Source organism: Typopeltis vanoorti, chromosome 3, assembly GCF_054136105.1.
Source record: "Typopeltis vanoorti isolate ZY-2024b chromosome 3, IOZ_Tvanoo_1.0, whole genome shotgun sequence".
NCBI lineage: Eukaryota > Metazoa > Arthropoda > Arachnida > Uropygi > Thelyphonidae > Typopeltis > Typopeltis vanoorti.
In genome coordinates this window covers 161221518-161239101 of record NC_143551.1, presented here as the reverse complement: position 1 = coordinate 161239101, position 17584 = coordinate 161221518, and the positions used below count along the sequence as shown (strand labels likewise).

Genomic DNA, 17584 nt, shown 5'->3' with positions numbered 1-17584 from the left:
GGAAAGCTTTTTTCGATAAAGCAAAAATTTGAATATTCTTATCATGGATTTTAGGCCAACTGGCCTGTTACAGTCTCATGCCATTGCTTTTTTGGTCTTCTGGTTCTTTTTTTTTTTTTCCATTTATTTTATATCCATATAGCATTTTTGGCAGTCTGCTATTGTCCATTTGATTTAGATGTTCTAGTAATTTTTGTTTAGATTTACTTATGTAGTAGTTAATTGTTTTTTTTTTTTCAGGTATTGTAAATTTTCTTCATTTGTTTTATAGTCCCACTTGGTATGTCCTGCCGTTTTTCTAACAAATTTCATCTCTGCTGTTTGAATCTTTTTTTTTTATTTTATTTTTTTATGGTCGATGTTTCACTTCCATATAATAAAGTTGGTTTAGACAGAACATTATATAGTCTAATTCTGTTTTTTTTTTTTCTTCCTTAATCAGGGATGGCATAAATATATTGTTTATTATGCTGTTTACTTTAACAACATTTTAAATTTTAATGTCTATGGCTTTTTCATCTTCATATGATGTCACATCCCAGGTATCGAAAGTATGTGCTTGTTCTAATATTTTATTATCTATTACTGTTCTACCTTTTATTGGATTTTCTCCTTTGAAAACCATTGTGTTTGTGTTTATTTTTGATATTCTCATATTTTATTGTTCTGAAATTCTATTTAATGAATTCATTGATGTCTGTAGATCATTTGCAAATAGTAATGTATCTTTATTTGTATTCCAAATAGGCTATCTTGTTTCCAGATTGTTATAATTTTATTTATATATTAACAAGTGGTTTAAAGGTAATTCTTAATTTGAATCATAAAAGGGTAATTTTATGATTACCCTTTTAAAAACATTCTTGTTTTTATAAAACTTATTCCAAAGAATCAACTTATTAATTATGTTATTATTATCAAGTAACTTATTATGTTGATAAAATTATGCAGTATCTGTCTGTGACTTAATGCTTCTCAATTTTTTAATTGTAGCTAGAGTTGCCAGATTTTTAATGTGTATAGAATTGTAGCTTATTTCTTGTTTTGTCATGTAGTCTTCAGATGCATAATTATTCCACTATTTTTGTGTCACCAAAAATTGTTTGAAAATTTTCAGTTAATAATCACTTAAAATGTCTTATTTTTACAGATGATTCCATTCCTCTTAAATTATTTCAGTAATTTAGAGAAGACAGGAGATTGTTTCTGTCATCTGCAACTGATTGCTTGCAGATGATACATTTCCCCCACTTCTTCCAGGGAGGTACATTGACTCCCAAATTTGTTTTTCTAGAGACATCCTAAAGCAGTGTCTTTTGCAAAACTTTTACTTGTTCATTGCATTTTATCAAGTTAGATCTTGGGTAATGAACTGAAGGCATTGTGCTGGGGTCAGTACCTTTCTAATCAGGTTTGTATGAGAAAAATCTTCATGACTAGCCTACCTTTTGCTCCTGCTTGACAAAAATAAGAATGAAAAAGAAGGATATAATTTCCTGTCAAGTATAATTTAATTTCCCAGTGAAATTAAATTATATTTAATTTAATTTCACTGGGAAATTAAATTATATTATAATGAAATTAAATTATATTTAACTTAATTTCACTTGTTAGAAATAGTTCTAACAAGAGTTAGAACTATTTCTATTCTAGAGTATCATAATAATATGGTGATACACCTAGGAATATTTTTTCTAGTAATATTACCCAATTAAAGAATCAGATAAAATAAGAAACTGTTTGTATTTATTTCTTGACTAGTTTCATGAAAATCTTTTGTCTCACATCATCAGGAAAATTATGTGAATAAACTAAAAAAAAAAAACATAACAAAAGTTAACAGACAAAAAGAATATATTTGAGCATGAATGACAGTAGAAAGTGCATGTTTGCTATGATGTTGTTCGTGGTTCATTGACTGCTGTATGCTATTCTTAACTATGTGTATCTCATGATGAATTAGTGAAGACTTTTTAGTGACACCATTTTGCTACTTGTATATCATCATCATAAATTCCTGCCATGTACCCTCAAGGGGTGTATACAGGGTATGATAGTACTACATGAAAAATTTACATCATTACTAACTTCCTATCTACAATTTTCCTCCAAATCAGTCTGTTACCTCTCAAGACTCCAACATTATCAAATCTTATATTTCTATCTTCTAAGGCACTTTTTACAGTATCAATCCACCTGTATTTTGGTCTTCCTCTGGGTCTTTCTCCTGCCAACCTTGCAGAGAACCTTTGTTTTGCTAATCTTTCCTCTCTCGTTCTGTTTAAGTGACCATACCATCTGAGATTAGCTCAGCTAATGCATTCCTGGATGCTGATAATGTCAAATTCTTTCCTAATATCCTCGTTTTTAATATGATATTGCCATTGATGCCATCTGTTCATGTCCCTAATCTTCCTCAGAACTCAGTCTCTAGTCTTTGGTCAAGTGTTTTATTTTTAATCAAGCTCTCAGATCCATAAGTTAAAATTGGTTTGAACACTGTCTTGTATACAGCCAATTTAGTGTGTTGACTAATTTCTCTCATATTCCATATAAATTTATTCATTTGACATCCTACAATACCAGCTTTGCTGATTCTGTTGTCTCTTTCCATATTTAATTTACCATCTTCACTAAAAATCATACCTAAGTAACTGAAATGTTTTACATGTTCTGTAGGTTCTCTATTCACAATGCAGTTGATATTTTCAATGCTTCTGCCTATTTTCATTGTCTTTGACTTGTTATTGCTGACCCTCTTACCATATCTATTACGATAGTTATTCAGTTTAGTCAGGGAATCTTGCAAACTTGAAGCGGATTTATTTAGAAGTATAACATCATCCGCATAAAGCAAAGAGCTGACATTAACATCTCCAATTCTGATATCATGTTTAATACCACTTTTCTTCATAATGTGATATTTATAGATAATGAATAACAGAGGGGATAATGTACATCCTTGTCTCACACCAGATTTAACATTAAACCATCTTCCTGTACTTCCTTCAGTTCTATCTGCTGACTTACAACTTGAATAAAGATCAAGTATTGCTTGATATAATGCCCCATTGACACCATATAACTGTAGCGTTTTGAATAGGTTCTCTCTTTGCACCGTTGCAGATGCCTTTTCCAGATCTAATAAACTTTAATACAGATCTTTATATTCCCATGATTTCTCAACTATTTGTCGTAAAGTTAAAATCTGATTCTGACAGCCTCTGTTTGGCCTGAATTCAGTTTGTTCTTCACCAAAGCTTTTCTTCCACAGTCCTCAACTGTTTCTCAAGTATACTTGCATAAATCTTACCAAGTACACTCAGTAGAGAAATATCTCTGTAATTCTCACATTCAGTTTTATTTTCCTTTTTATATATGGGTACTATGAGACCTCTACTCCAATCATCTGAATTCATCCCTCTGTTCAGGACTTCTGAACTGCAAGACATTTATTGAATGGCGTGAGCATTTCTGCCCGAATATCATCTACTCCAGCTGCCTTTCCACATTTCAGGCCTTTGATGGCTTTTTCAAGTATGGATATGTATTCGTGCCTGCATGCCTGGTCAGTGTTTTTTATCACTGTGCTGTCATCACTGCTTGTTTCATTTAGCAGTTTTTCAAAGTAATTACTCCATATTTCAAGGATATCTTTTTCTCCTGTTTTCATGTCACCTTTATCATCTCTAATTCCTTTTATAGCACTCTTTCTTCCATTTCTGAGCTTCTTCAACAACCTCCAGAATATCTTGCCACCTTCTTGATATTTATTTTCTATGTTCCTGCCAAAGTCCTCCCATGACTTTTGTTTAGCCAGTTTTACACAGTGTTTAGCTTTCTTACATTTGTCTCTGTATTCTCTAAGAGCGCAAGCTGACTTATTTGCCAGGAACTTTTGATATGCTTTCTTCTTTTCCTTCACTGCCTCTTTAACTTCCTGTGTCCACCATGGAGTTCTGATTTTTCTATCCTTGCAGACAACCACACCAAATGCCTCTCTAGCTGAATCAATCAGTGTTTTCTTCAGGGCTTGCCACTGAATCTTCTGAAACTCTTTCATTTTTTCTTGAATAATGTTTGTGTATATTAATCTACATTTCACATCCATCTGAGAGCATCTCAACTTTTATTCACTTTAAAACTTTCTTATATGTTCTTTTCAATATGAAATTGAATTTTATCCTGTTCAAGACTAAATGGTGATCACTTTCAATTTCAAATCCTCTGTTGGTCCTTGTTAGATCCCCCACAAGGAACAACTTTTCCTTTTTCATTGCATCAGTTGCTTTCTCTAAACCTCAAAAAATTCCTCCACTTCTACCTTAGTAGAACCTTCTGTGGGACCATAGGCACAAATAAGTCTCATTGTCCAGTTCCCCATTCTCATATTTCCCCACATCACTCTACTTGAGATTGCTTGCCATTCAAGATTAGCCCCATATTTAATGTTGAATACTGTGGCTACTCCTTCTTTTCATTGATTGTTATTGCCTGAATATAACATTTTGTATTTATTGCTCAGAAAGATCTCACCAGTTTTTGTCTTTTTTGTTTCGGTCATCCCTATTATGTCGATCTGGTACTTATGTAATTCCTCAGCTACCTCCATTTCTTTGCCATTCAGGCTTCTTATGTTGGGAGTACCTATCTTGCACTCTGGTAATGTTGAGTTGGGGCGTGTTTTAGGATTTGTTCCAGTTGCTGACTTTTCGCTGTTTGCCCTGGTTTCCTGGCGAAAACAATGGTGGTCTTAATCGAGATTATGTTTAAAAAATAAAAATAATTTTGTAATTATAAATCCGTTTCTTCTTTGTTAGGCCGAGAACTTTTCAGACCACCCATGTAGTATCCCATAATGCAATGCATATATCCTTATGGATATTTATAATGCTATTGAAAGGGCCACTATCCAGATCAGTTTCAACCTTTATTGAGGTTAAAAAGTAAAGGCTGGTCATCATAGGCCTATAGGAGTTAGCATTGCAAGAGAGCCTGGTAGTATTAGGAGAAAGAAAAGACAGATAAATAGTATGAGAGATGGAGAAAAAAGCCTCAGCTCTTTTATATACATTCATACCTCAATTAATGAAGAGGATGCGTTCCACGAAATTACTTTGCTAAGCAAACTTCATTCTCTGAGGTAAAAATACTATGGCCTTAATAGGGATACATTAGTACGAAAAAAAATGAGTCTTTTATTTTTTTGAAAAAAGAAAAGCTTTATTAAATAAAAAGTCAATATTACATATCTAACAAAGATAAAATAACGACATTTTAAAATATGAATCTAAAGTTGATTGTTTATGCTTTTTTTCTATATCATTTAACAATTGCCTAAAGGGATTTATTGCATTTAACAATAACATTTCTTCCTAAATCAGGATCATTTTCACAGAAAAAAATTGTAAATGTTTTTGAATGTCATACAAGCACCTTTTTTAAATCTTTGGTTATTAATTCTTTTTTGGTAGGAACTTCTTTAATTTCATCTTCATTTTCTTTGGCTTCATTGCTAACAAGTTTTTCTAATTCTTCCACTGAAAAACCATCTTCTGCATTAAATAAATTTCTTACATCCTCTTTGTCGACAATTTTGAAACCTGTTCATTGAGCCATCTGAATAACTTCATTTCTAATCTCTTGAATGTTATTTTCTTCTTCCAGTACAACTTCTGGCCATAATTTGCACAAAACTCCATTTAAGCATTTCAGAGTGACCTCTTTCCAAGAGCTATTAATGTTTTCAATTGTGTTTTTAATGATGTAGTTTTTCCACAAAGTTTTAATTCACATTTACTCTTTATCTTCTAGTTTTTACACTATGAATTCTGACCCATTTTTTAAATTTCTCAAACCAACCACGAGAAGCAGCAAAATTTTCCATTTGTTTAGATTTCAGGCTTTTTGTATGTCACCTTAACATTTCTGAGCAGACTTTTATTTTTTCTGATTGACTAAATATGGTTATTAAAGTTGACTGTGCTAATCCTAAAGAATGTGTCACATCGAATTTTCTTTCGCCCATTACGATATTTAATTTAGTTTCTAAAGAAATTGCTTTTCTTTTCCTTGATTCTTACATTTTGACTAAATGATAATATTTACAAAATATACAGTAATGCTACCAGAGAACATATGTCATTTATTGCAATGCACCACACTGAAACACACCCCACATGGGAGATGCTGAGACAAGGAGTGACGAGAGCTTGGTCCACCTTTGCACCTAGTTGCCAACAGTTGCACCACCTTGCTACAGTCCTGAAGATATTTTCAGGCAAAAACTTTGTTTGCTCACTTGGATAAAGGATTAAACTAAATTTATTGTAGTCTAACTAAGTGCAAAATAAACTTCTAAAAAAAAAAAGGATTAAACAAAGTATATACTTTCTTGGTATCTTTAATTTATGGTGTAACCAAGTGGAAAAACTTCCAACAACTATCTCTAATAGTTGTAGAAAGACAAATAGTTGAGAAATCTTGGGACTATAATAAAGATTTGTATTTAAGTTTTGTTGATGTGGAAACGAATATGACAAGGTACCAATAGGAAAGCTTTTCAAAACGTTAGTTATATAGTGTCATATCGAGCAATACATGGTCTCTATTTATACTGTAAGTCAGCAGTTAGAAGTGAAGGAGGTCTAGGAAGATTGTTTGATGTTAAGTCAGGTGCTTGGCAAGGGTGCACATTATCTCCATTGTTATTCATTATTGCATCACGTAAAGAAAAGTGGCATTAAATCTGATATCAAAAATTTGCATTCTAATCTTAACTCTTTACTTTGTGCAAATGATGTTATACTTTTGAATAAATCCAACATAAGACTGCAAGATTCCCTAACTAAATTGAATAACTTTCTTATGAAAATCAGTAATAAAAAGATAAAGACAGTGCAAATAGACATAAACATTGAAACCCTCAGCTGTATACTGAATGGCAAGCCTATAGAACAAGTAAACCTTTCAGTTATTTAGACACAAATTTTTAATGAAGATGATAAATTAAATATATAAATAGACAAGAGAATTAGTGAAGCTGCTATGGTAGGAAGTCAGCTGAATAAATTTATATGGAATAAGAAAAAAATTAGTCAAAACACTAAATTATCTGTGTACAAGACAGAATTCAAACCAATTTTAACCTATGGATATGAGATTTGGGTTTGGATAAAACACTTGATCAAAGACTGGAAACCTCTGACATGAGAATTCTGAAAAAAAATTAGTGGAGTCAACAGACGGCATTAATGGCTTTATCACATTAAAAATGAAGATATTAGGAAATAACTTGTCATTGTTAGCATTCAGAAATATGTTAGTAGAGCTAATCTCACATGGTATGATCACTTAAATGGAATGTGAGAGGAAAGATTAGCAAAGCAAGTGTTCTTTGCCAGGTTGGCAGGAAAACGACTCAGAGGAAGACCAAGATATAGATGGATTAATACAGTAAACAGAATTAAAAGCCAGCAATATAAGATCTGATAGTGTTGGAATCTTGACAGATAACAGATAAATTAATCTGTTATCTCTCAAGATCCGAACGTTATCAGATCTTATCTTTCTGGTTTTTAAGTCTATTTATTGTATTAATCAACAATTCACCAATTTTCTTCCAATTTAGGAGAAAAATTATTGATCCAAAGTGGTAACGGTGTAACTTTTTCATCTTGTACTATTGCAATTATTTTGTACACATCCTGTGGGTACATATCAAGAATTTGATGATGAAAAAAAAAGAAGTGATTTAAGTGCAAGTAATTAAAAAAAAATATTGCATTTGCTTTTCTGCTTTCTGATACAAAATTTATATGCAGTATATGATTGTGCACCAATTGATGGCTGTATATTTCATCCTACCATTAGCATCCAACTATAATGATATGATAAAAGGACTTAAAATTTAAAATGTTTTCACATATATTTAGTCTAATATCTCTGTTTAAAATATAGCTACACTGCATATACTGCAAGGAATTATGCATTTCATGCTGCCTATCTGTAGCTATTGTAAGTTGATCCAGTTTAGTGTTTTCCTAAGTGTGAAAAATTATTGTTCTTTTTAATGGAGATAATTGATTGTTAGCACTTTTTATCCATGTTTCTTCAACACTGTGTTATGCTTCACATCAGATTTCTGTGGTGTATGAACACATAAGCAGTATGGATTTTAAATGCATGAGAATTCTACAGTCTGATTAAATAAGAAAGAAACCATGTGGAAACTTATTCCATGCCATAATGATTGGTTGTTTTTTCCAAGAGACATAGTCCTGCTGGTTTAAAAAAAAACCTTAATAGATGAATACTCATTCATGTTTTATTGGAACTTTGGAAGAGCTATCATGGCTGGAGTAGGGGCTCCTATTCTTGCACCTCCTTGGATCTTTTTATAATATCCAAGGGATGCAGAAGGATAAATTTTGACATTATATTGGAAATACTGTGGATGTGTTATAAAGTTTATACGCTGATGTCAAAAATCTAAGGACGAACTACATTTTTCCTATATATGAAACAATTTCATTACTACTGCTAACTGTAGACATAAATTTATTGTTTGCATACTAATGAATTATATTGCACAAAATGTGTTATAAATTTCATACAAATTAAATTGCAATATGTTTTTGGCAAAAGTTACAAATTTCCTAAAGATGTAATTAATTAATGCACAGTACTTATAGGAGAAACATTTCAGTTTGGAATATGTCCATCCTGATGAATAAGGCCTTATTTGTTTTCTGGATGGGAATTTTGAGGAGCAGTGTGTTTCTGTATTGCATCCCAAACATGTTCTATGAGGTTGAGATCTGAGGAGCATGCTGGCCACTCGATTCAGTTAATATCCTCGGTCTCCAGAAGTTTCTCCACTTCTCATGTACAATGTGGTGTGGTGCTGTCATCCATAAAAATGAATTCTTTGCCTACAGCACCACAGAACAATCGAACATGACTTTGAAGAACTTTGTTACAATATTGTTCACCAGTCATAGTCCCTTTTTCCAGCACTTTTAGCTTTATGCATCCATTAATCATAATGCTTTCTCGCACCATGATCCCAACACTGTTGTATCTATCCCTTTCAAGAATATTTTCATGATGGTAAGCAATACCATTTTCACACTGGATCAAGTATCATCTAGAATTGGAGGAAAGACTAAAATGACTCTCATCTGTAAAGAGTACATTAACCCATTGTTATCATGTCCAATTTTTATGGATACAATACCACTGAAAATATGCTCTACGATGCATAAAGGGTCAGACTACAGTCCTTCAGGCATACAGGCCCACTTATCACAGACATCTTGCCACAGTTTGTCAAGATATCTATGTACTTGTGCTTGAATGTGGCTGACCTGCCATGGTGCATCGATTATGTTTTGCTGCTGTATCCAAAAATCTGTCTTCATGCATCCAGAGTGAGGGTGACCTCTTAGCAAACATCTGGAACACATTCTATTGCCAAGAGCCTGTATACAATGCTACGTGAGATTCCAAACTCTCTGGCCTTCTTGAAGCTTCCAATAATTCTTCTCTAGATGATCTCTTTGAGACATTACAGGACATCCAAGTTGCAACTTCATTCCTTCACAAAAAAGAGCTTCCTTGAAACACAATTCTCTTAATAAATTTAGTTTAATCCTTTATCCAAGTAAGCAAGCAAAGTTTGCGCCTGAAGTATCTTCAGGACTGAGGCAACTTGTGGTAAAGGTGGACCAAGCTCTAATCACTCCTTGTCTTAGTGTCTACCATAATGCAAAGCACATCTCCTTGCAGACATGTATAATGCTATGCATTAAGGGAAGGGCCAATACCCAGACTGGTTTCGACCTTTATTGAAGTCTCGTCAGTGGGAGCCAGACCCAGAGGTGGTGATAGTAAGGTGGAAGCAATGGAGAAGTCATATTTACCTATCACCACTTCTGGGTCTGGCTCCCACTGACGAGGCCTCAATAAAGGTCGAAACCGATCTGGGTAGTGGCCCTTCTCTTAATACATAGCATTATACATATCTGCAAGGTGATGTGCTTTGCATTATGGGAGATACTAAGACAAGGAGTGATGAGAGCTTGGTCCACCTTTACCACGAGTTGCTTCAGTCCTGAAGATACTTCAGGTGCAAACTTTGTTTGCTTGCTGGGATAAAGGATTAAACTAAATTTATTATAGTCTAACCAAGTGAAAAAACTTCCATCATCTTTCTCTAAATCCAGAGTAATTTAATAATAAGGTGAGACACTTTTTGGCAACTCGTATAGGTAAATATGACTTCTCCATTGCTTCCACCTTACTATCACCACCTCTGGGTCTGGCTCCCACTGATGAGACCTCAACAAATGTCGAAACCGGTTGGAAACATGGGTGATAAATGGCAGTGCTGTAGCCCATGAAGTTTTAACTGAGGCTTGGCTGTTGCTGTCACCCAGGTCCTGGGTGGTGGTAACGAATGACAATGCTGTAGCCCGTGAAGTTAACTGAGGCATGGCTGTTGCTGTTACCCCTTGGATGAGATATGAGCAGCTCTGCTCGGTGGTGGGGTGAGCCTGCCACGGTGTAGAGCCAACCGGTTCTGAGAGTTCTTCTCAGTGGCAGGGTGATCCTTTTACTGAGGGGAACAATGCTGAGTTTTTGGAGTTTGACCTGTACTTGAACATTCAACAAAGGTCAAAACCGGTTTGGGTAGTGCCCCCCCCTTAATGTATAGCATTAAGGTGATGTGCTTTTCTTTATGGAAGATACTAAGACAAGGAGTGACGAGAGCTTGGTTCCTTTACCACGAGTTTCCTCAGTCCTGACGATATTTAAGGCGCAAACTTTATTTGCTTACACTTGGATAAAGGATTAAACTAAATTTATTACAATTCACTTAGCACATCCTTTTGATTTTTATCCTGTTGAGTGCTACCACATGACTCCTTTGTGTGCGATTAGAAAATTTGAATATATACCCCCCACCTACTTTCTACCCAAAATTGTCAGTTATACAAATTGCTATTAACTAATTGATCTGAATTTGCAGATCAATTAGTCAGATCAATTGCAAGAATGCCATTTCTAATCTTCAGAAATGGCATTCTTAAGTTTTGGACACTAGTATATATGTTCCATTACAGATGTCCACTACATCATAGTGGATATAGATTGGAATTGTACCAAAAATCCTCACATTAGAAACAAAATAAGAGGTGCCGCTCAGTAGTGGAATAGCTGGATACACACAATTAATTTGAATTGTGCATACCTTGCTGTTCTACTTCTGGGGATTCACAACCCTAATCAAGGTTGATTTCAAGCTTGATCGAATTTATATATCCATTTTTCTTATAAACATAGTAATTCAGAACAAACGTCTTGACATCAGCAAATCAGATCATAATCCAGCCCTTCTTAAATTCCACTGCACGAAACAATGGTGATCCTGAACATGGAGACTTCTGCCAGATTTCCCATCAATCTTTTTCAAGGAAACTCCATACTTTTTTTTTTTTTCGAAATTGGAATAATGCTACCTGGGACACATCATCAAAATTCAAAGAAGCAGTAAAACATCACATGATTTAATGGAGAAAGGACTATGCTTTCTTCAAAAGGAAAAAGTTAAAAGACCTGTGGAAATAAAGCTGGGTTCATAGCAAACCAGTGGTATTAAATGTAGTGACATCATCAGAAAATTCAGCATAGAAATAGAACTGGAAAGGCAGAAACAAGCGGAAGTAATAATTTTAAAATAACAATACAGCAGCACTTAGCTGATAGTCCTTCAGCATTATTCAGTAGACAGTTTATCAAATTCTCTAAAGTGGATGTGAATATAAATCTTTGTGTATGTGAAGAGATGTCCACCACACAAGATATCCTTTCCTTTCAAAAACTACAAATCTTGGAACGTTATGCCTTTCCTGTTCTCATTCAAGATTGAGCTTGACAGACCCATTACAGCAGCTGAAGTTACTACAGCCTATAAAGAATACCAGACCAGGAAAATCCCCCAGGACAGCAGATGGTCTAGGGATAGAGCTTTACTGTAATGCCTGGGATTTTATTCTTCCCTTTCTAGCTATACTCTTTCTTTATTCCAAAAGTCAATAGGATCATATCTTAATCAACAGATGGAGGTGTGTTCTCAATCTGATGCATACTACAAGATTTTTTCTCGCATTATCAGCAACAGCCTCAAAGCAGTAATGTGATACATAATCAAAAGCACACAGGTATATGAAGTTCCAGGCTGAGTAGTGGAATTTAATCTGTTTCTGCTGTGATCTTGGTAGGCCTTATTCAAGCATTTGACATTTTCCAACATTTCTTTCTGTTCCACGTTCTCCTGCGAATTAAGGTGGACAAAAGGCAGCTATCTGAGTTTGAAGGAGTCTGTGCTATACAACCACCCACCTCCTAATCAGTAGGTTCCTATCAAACTGGATCAAAATTGAAAAAAGGATTCAAGCAAGATTTTGTCTTCTTAGTCTCTTGCTCTTTTTGCATTCATTCTGGAACCATTTTTGCAGGAAGTTGACAACTTATGTGCTGTGTGAGGATGACAATTCCCTCATCTGTGAAGGAAAATAAAGTATTATCATGGGCAGATGATGTACTTGTCACTTTGAGGACCTGCAGAGATAAGAGGGTTATCATTCTGTTGTATAAGTCTCTGATCAGATCACACTTGGACTATTGTTCTCAGATTTGGTCCCCAGGATTTGAAGGGGATAAATTAACTGTGGAAAGGATACAAAGACGGATGACAAAGATGGTTTCAGGACTGCACAAGGATAGTTATGAGGATCGGCTGAGAGAATGTGGACTGCAGAGTTTGGTGGATAGAAGAAGGAGAGGTGATATGATTGAGACTTTTAAACTGTTGAGAGGTAGTTACAGGGTTGACACTGGTGAGTTCTTTTGCTTTGTTGAACAGTGGGAAGGAGTGATGACAAGAGGCCATCCCTGGAAGTTACGAAAGGAAACTGTGAGCAAGAGGGTAAGGAGTGGTTTCTTTATGTGGAGGGTGGTTGAGCCGTGGAATGCATTGCCTGATGGAGTGGTGGGAGCGAGAACGGTCAGTGAGTTTAAAGAGTGGTATGATAGACTTTGTGTTTCTCAGGGGGGGGGGGGGGACCTCCCCTCGATGAGTCTTGACAGACTTTGTCTTAGGAAAGACCTCCCTCGATGAGTCTTTTGACTCCTTGAATAATAATAATAATAATAACATTCAGCAAAGTCAGTGGACTAACTGCCAATGCTGACAAAATTAAGGTTTTGGAAGAGATTTTGGAGGCATTTACTTTAGGCTAACTCCTAATGGAGAACCTTTCATCATACTTAGAATTCCTTTCTCCACCTAACCAATATTACCATTTCAAGAATTATACAAAAATGTTGAAACATTTGAAAATTCGAAAATTGTACCACTTTCCTTTTCTTCTAAAGCCATAGTACTTAAAACTGTAATCTAGAGAATGTTTCTGAGTACTACAGCATCCTGCTTAACTAGGACTTCTACACCATTCTGGTGCTGACATTCTTTCCATTAATAAAAACAGAATCTTGTATGTGGAAATCTTTAATATCTTTTGCCACAAACTTCTGTAGTTAGTCATTGACATGGAAATTACTGTTTAATGACTTATTGAAGTTCCAAGGATATCCTAACACTAGAGATCTTGCTTGAAGAATTGCGTATGCTTGCCTTTTAGATGTCTGTTACAAATTGGAAACAATAGAACATGCATCCTGCAGCTGTCCTCCTGCATCCTTTTATTTGGAACAGCTTATGTAATCTATTGGGCATTCCATTGCTTATAGCAAAACAGGGTTTTGTTAGCAATAACCCCCCTCCCCAAAAAAAATAAAAAATAAAAAACTTCAGTTCATTGCTGAAGTTTTTTTATTATTATTATTATTATTATTATTTTTTTTTATAATTTTAATGTTTTTATGTGGATCCTGCCCACGAAACGTTTATTTGTAAACCTATAGGTTTACAAATAAACCTTTCACACCAACCGGTTTCATTAATTTTGTTTGTTTGTATGTGTATGTACACGTACAAGTTTGATTCAAGTTTTTCCATTGGTTACAAACCGAACTATACTTGACAAGAAATTATATTCTTGCACAATCCCTTTATCCAGGTGTAAGCAAGCAAGATTTGCATGTGAAGTATCTTCATAACTGGGCTACTTGTATATAGAGGCTGTTGAATTAACATTGGTTGCCTTAGCAGGGCCGGCGCTAGGCTGGACATCGCCTGCCTGCAAAGCTGAAATGGGTGCCCCCAAACAAATGGCAATTTATTTATTTATTTTTATTTTTTTGTCATGATCATGTGGAAAGAATTTACAAGAAAGAAATTAAATTACATATTTGTTCTTGAAAACATTTTATTAATTAAAATTTAAATTTCCTAGTTTTGATATTAACAAAATTATCTATAATATTCTTTGACTAGGAATTTCAAAAGAATGTGTAGGATATATTTTGCATGAAGAATTGCAAATGAAAAAGCTTTGTGCAAGATGGGTGCCGTGCTGATCAAAAACACACTCGCATGAAAATCTCTGAACAGTACTTGGAGTGTTTTAACAGGAATAAAACTGATTTTGTGCATCGATTTATTACTATGGATGAGACTTGGATTCACCATTACGCATCAGAATCCAAACAGCAGTCAAAACAGTGGACAGAAGCCAGTGGTTCAGTGCCAAAGAAGACAAAATCGGATCCATCAGCAGGAAAGGTCATGGCATTGGTGTTTTGGGATGCTAAAACCATTTTGTTTATGAATTATCTTGAAAAGGGTAAAACAATAACTCGGGAATATTATTCTGATCTTTTAACCACACTAGATGAAAAAATGCATGAGAAAAGACCTGGTTTGCAGGGAAAAAATCATCTTTCATCAGGAGAATGCACCTGCCCACAAAGGTGTTTTGGCAATGGGAAAATTAAGGGTTCTGTACTATGAATTGTTGGAACATCCACCCTATTCCCTAGATTTGGCTCCCTCTGACTTCTCTCGCTTCCCAAAACTAAAACTCTTCATTACTGATCAGCATTTTTCTTCAAATCAAGAAGTTATTGCAGCTGTAGAGAGGTATTTTGCAGATCTTACTGTGATGCTCCAGCACTATTATCCTGTCCCACTACAGGGACAAGATAATGGTGCTGGAGCATCGCTCGAACAAATGTATTAGTCTTAAGGGAGATTATGTTGAAAAATAAAAGTAATTTTGAAATTATATAGATTAATTTTTTCATTGTTAGGCTGAGAACTTTTCAGACCACCCTCGTACTTCACTTGCAAACTTTGTATGCTTGGACTTGGATAATAAAGGATTTAAACAAGAATGCAATTTCTTGTCAATTATAATTTACTTTGCAACCAAATGGGGAGAGGGAAGAAACTTTCTATATCTTTCTCCTAATAATTTCTTGCCAAGTGTAATTTACTGTTTGTCATCAAATTTATGAGATGTACCCTCAGAGAGTGTACAGAATATTATGATAGTACTATATGACAAGTTGACATCATTATTAACTTCATATCAACAAATTTTGCCCAAGTTAATTTATTATCTGTAAGAACTCCAGTATTATCAGTTCAGAGCCTTAGAACACTAAAAAATTATTTTGGTCTTCCAAGACTTCTTACTGCATCATTCCACCTAGATCTTATCTTTCTCAGGGAATTTTCCTGTCCTCCTAGCAAAAACACTGTATTACTAACCTTTCCTCTCCATCCTGTTCAAGTGACTAATACTACCTGAGGTTTTAATATAATGAAACCTGTGGTGAATTCATCACTAAAAACACACATACTAGCCACAGTGATGACTATTTAATTCGTAAATATTTCATCCCAAGTATCTTGGGACATCATCAGTACAGTAGTTCAAACAATACTAGGAATAACATACAGTTAGGGTGCATGATTATAATGGAATCTCAATATGCATGCAGTAACGTGTTATAGAAGTAAATTAAATATAACTGGAAAAAAAAAAATAAATAAAAAAAAAATATATATATATATATATATATATAAATTATTTTACACAATTTTGTATGACAATTTCCGATACTTTAGGAATAGTAAGAACATCATTGTGGTTTAAATTTGGTCAGAGTAGTAGGGCTTCAGCACTTTTTTTTTTTCAGTTATATTTAATTTACTTCTATAACACGTTACTGCACATATATTGAGATTCCATTGTAATCATGTACCCTAACTGTATGTTATTCCTAGTATTGTTTGAACTACTGTACTGATGATGTCCCAATATACTTGGGATGAAATATTTATGAATTAAATAGTCATTACTGTGGTTAGTACGTGTGTTTTTAGTGACTACCTGAGGTTAGCTCTGCGTGCATATTCCTGAATGCTAACATTATCATTCTTTTTGTTCAGTTTTTAATCTGATAGTGCCATTAATGCCATCCGTTCACTCCCCTAATTTTTCAGAACTCTCATATTTGTGGTCTCCAGTCTTTGATCAAATGTTTTATTTCTAACCCAGCTCTCTGATCTATAAACTAAAGTTGTTTTGAACACTGTCTTGTATAGCTGATTTGGTGTTTTGACTAATTTCTCTCTTATTCCAAATAAATTTGTTTGGCTTTCTTCCATACCATTTTTGCATATACTTTTGTCTACATATTTAATTTGCCATCTTTGCTAAAATTTTGACTAAATAGCTAATTTGTTTTGCTTGCCATTCATGATTCTGTTGATCTTTTTGATGTTTCTCCTAATTTTTGTTGTCTTTTTCTTGCTGATTTTCACACAGAACTTATTACAGCAGTTATTCAGTTTATTTAGGGAGTATTAGGCAAAGGATGACTGAAAAAGAGATGGCAAGATGAAATTGTTGGAATTGCTAGAATGCAGTGAATGAGAAAAGCTGAAAATATAACAGAATGGAGAAAACTGGTAGAGATGTCCATCCAGCAGTGCACTTGATCCAAGTTGAAAAGAAGAAAAATCTGAAAGCATTTCTATGAAATATAACGAACCAGTATAAGATTAAAACTATTTTCTCAGTACATTCAAAAAACCATAATATTTCATTGTGACACTAGTGACATTTTTCTTATTATTTTCTTCATTTATTTTCCTCAGTTTATTTTTATTTTTAAATTCAATATTTATATTTATTCATATTATTATGATATCACCTATTCCAGTTGCATCCATAATCACGCATATTGTATTTTCATTTAATTGTTTCCAAAAGTTAATGTTAATTAACTTTTGGAAGCCTTTCTGTTAATGCTCTGAATATGTTTGGCATTAAAGCTAATGAAATATTTGGATAAATACATTATTTATTATTAATACCACAGTTTTTTTTTTTTTTTACTAAATATTATATTACAAAGAAATTTTATATTAACATCCAAATTGCTATACTCCTTTTAAATGTTCTTTATTTATTTATTTATTATTATTTTTTTTTTTTTATCAGTGTGGTCTTATAAAAAGTACTTGATGAAAAAACATTGTAAAATTAATTCTTATAAATTTAAAACATAAATGAAATAGGCCATATTTTACATGGTCTGCTAAAGC

General features: G+C 33.9%; 1 protein-coding gene across 5 annotated transcripts in view; it reads left to right on the top strand.

Moving 5' to 3' along the window:
- Positions 1 to 17584, top strand: part of LOC150108709 (endoplasmic reticulum transmembrane helix translocase) — a 647746-nt gene that overhangs the window by 388331 nt on the left and 241831 nt on the right. The window lies entirely within an intron of this gene.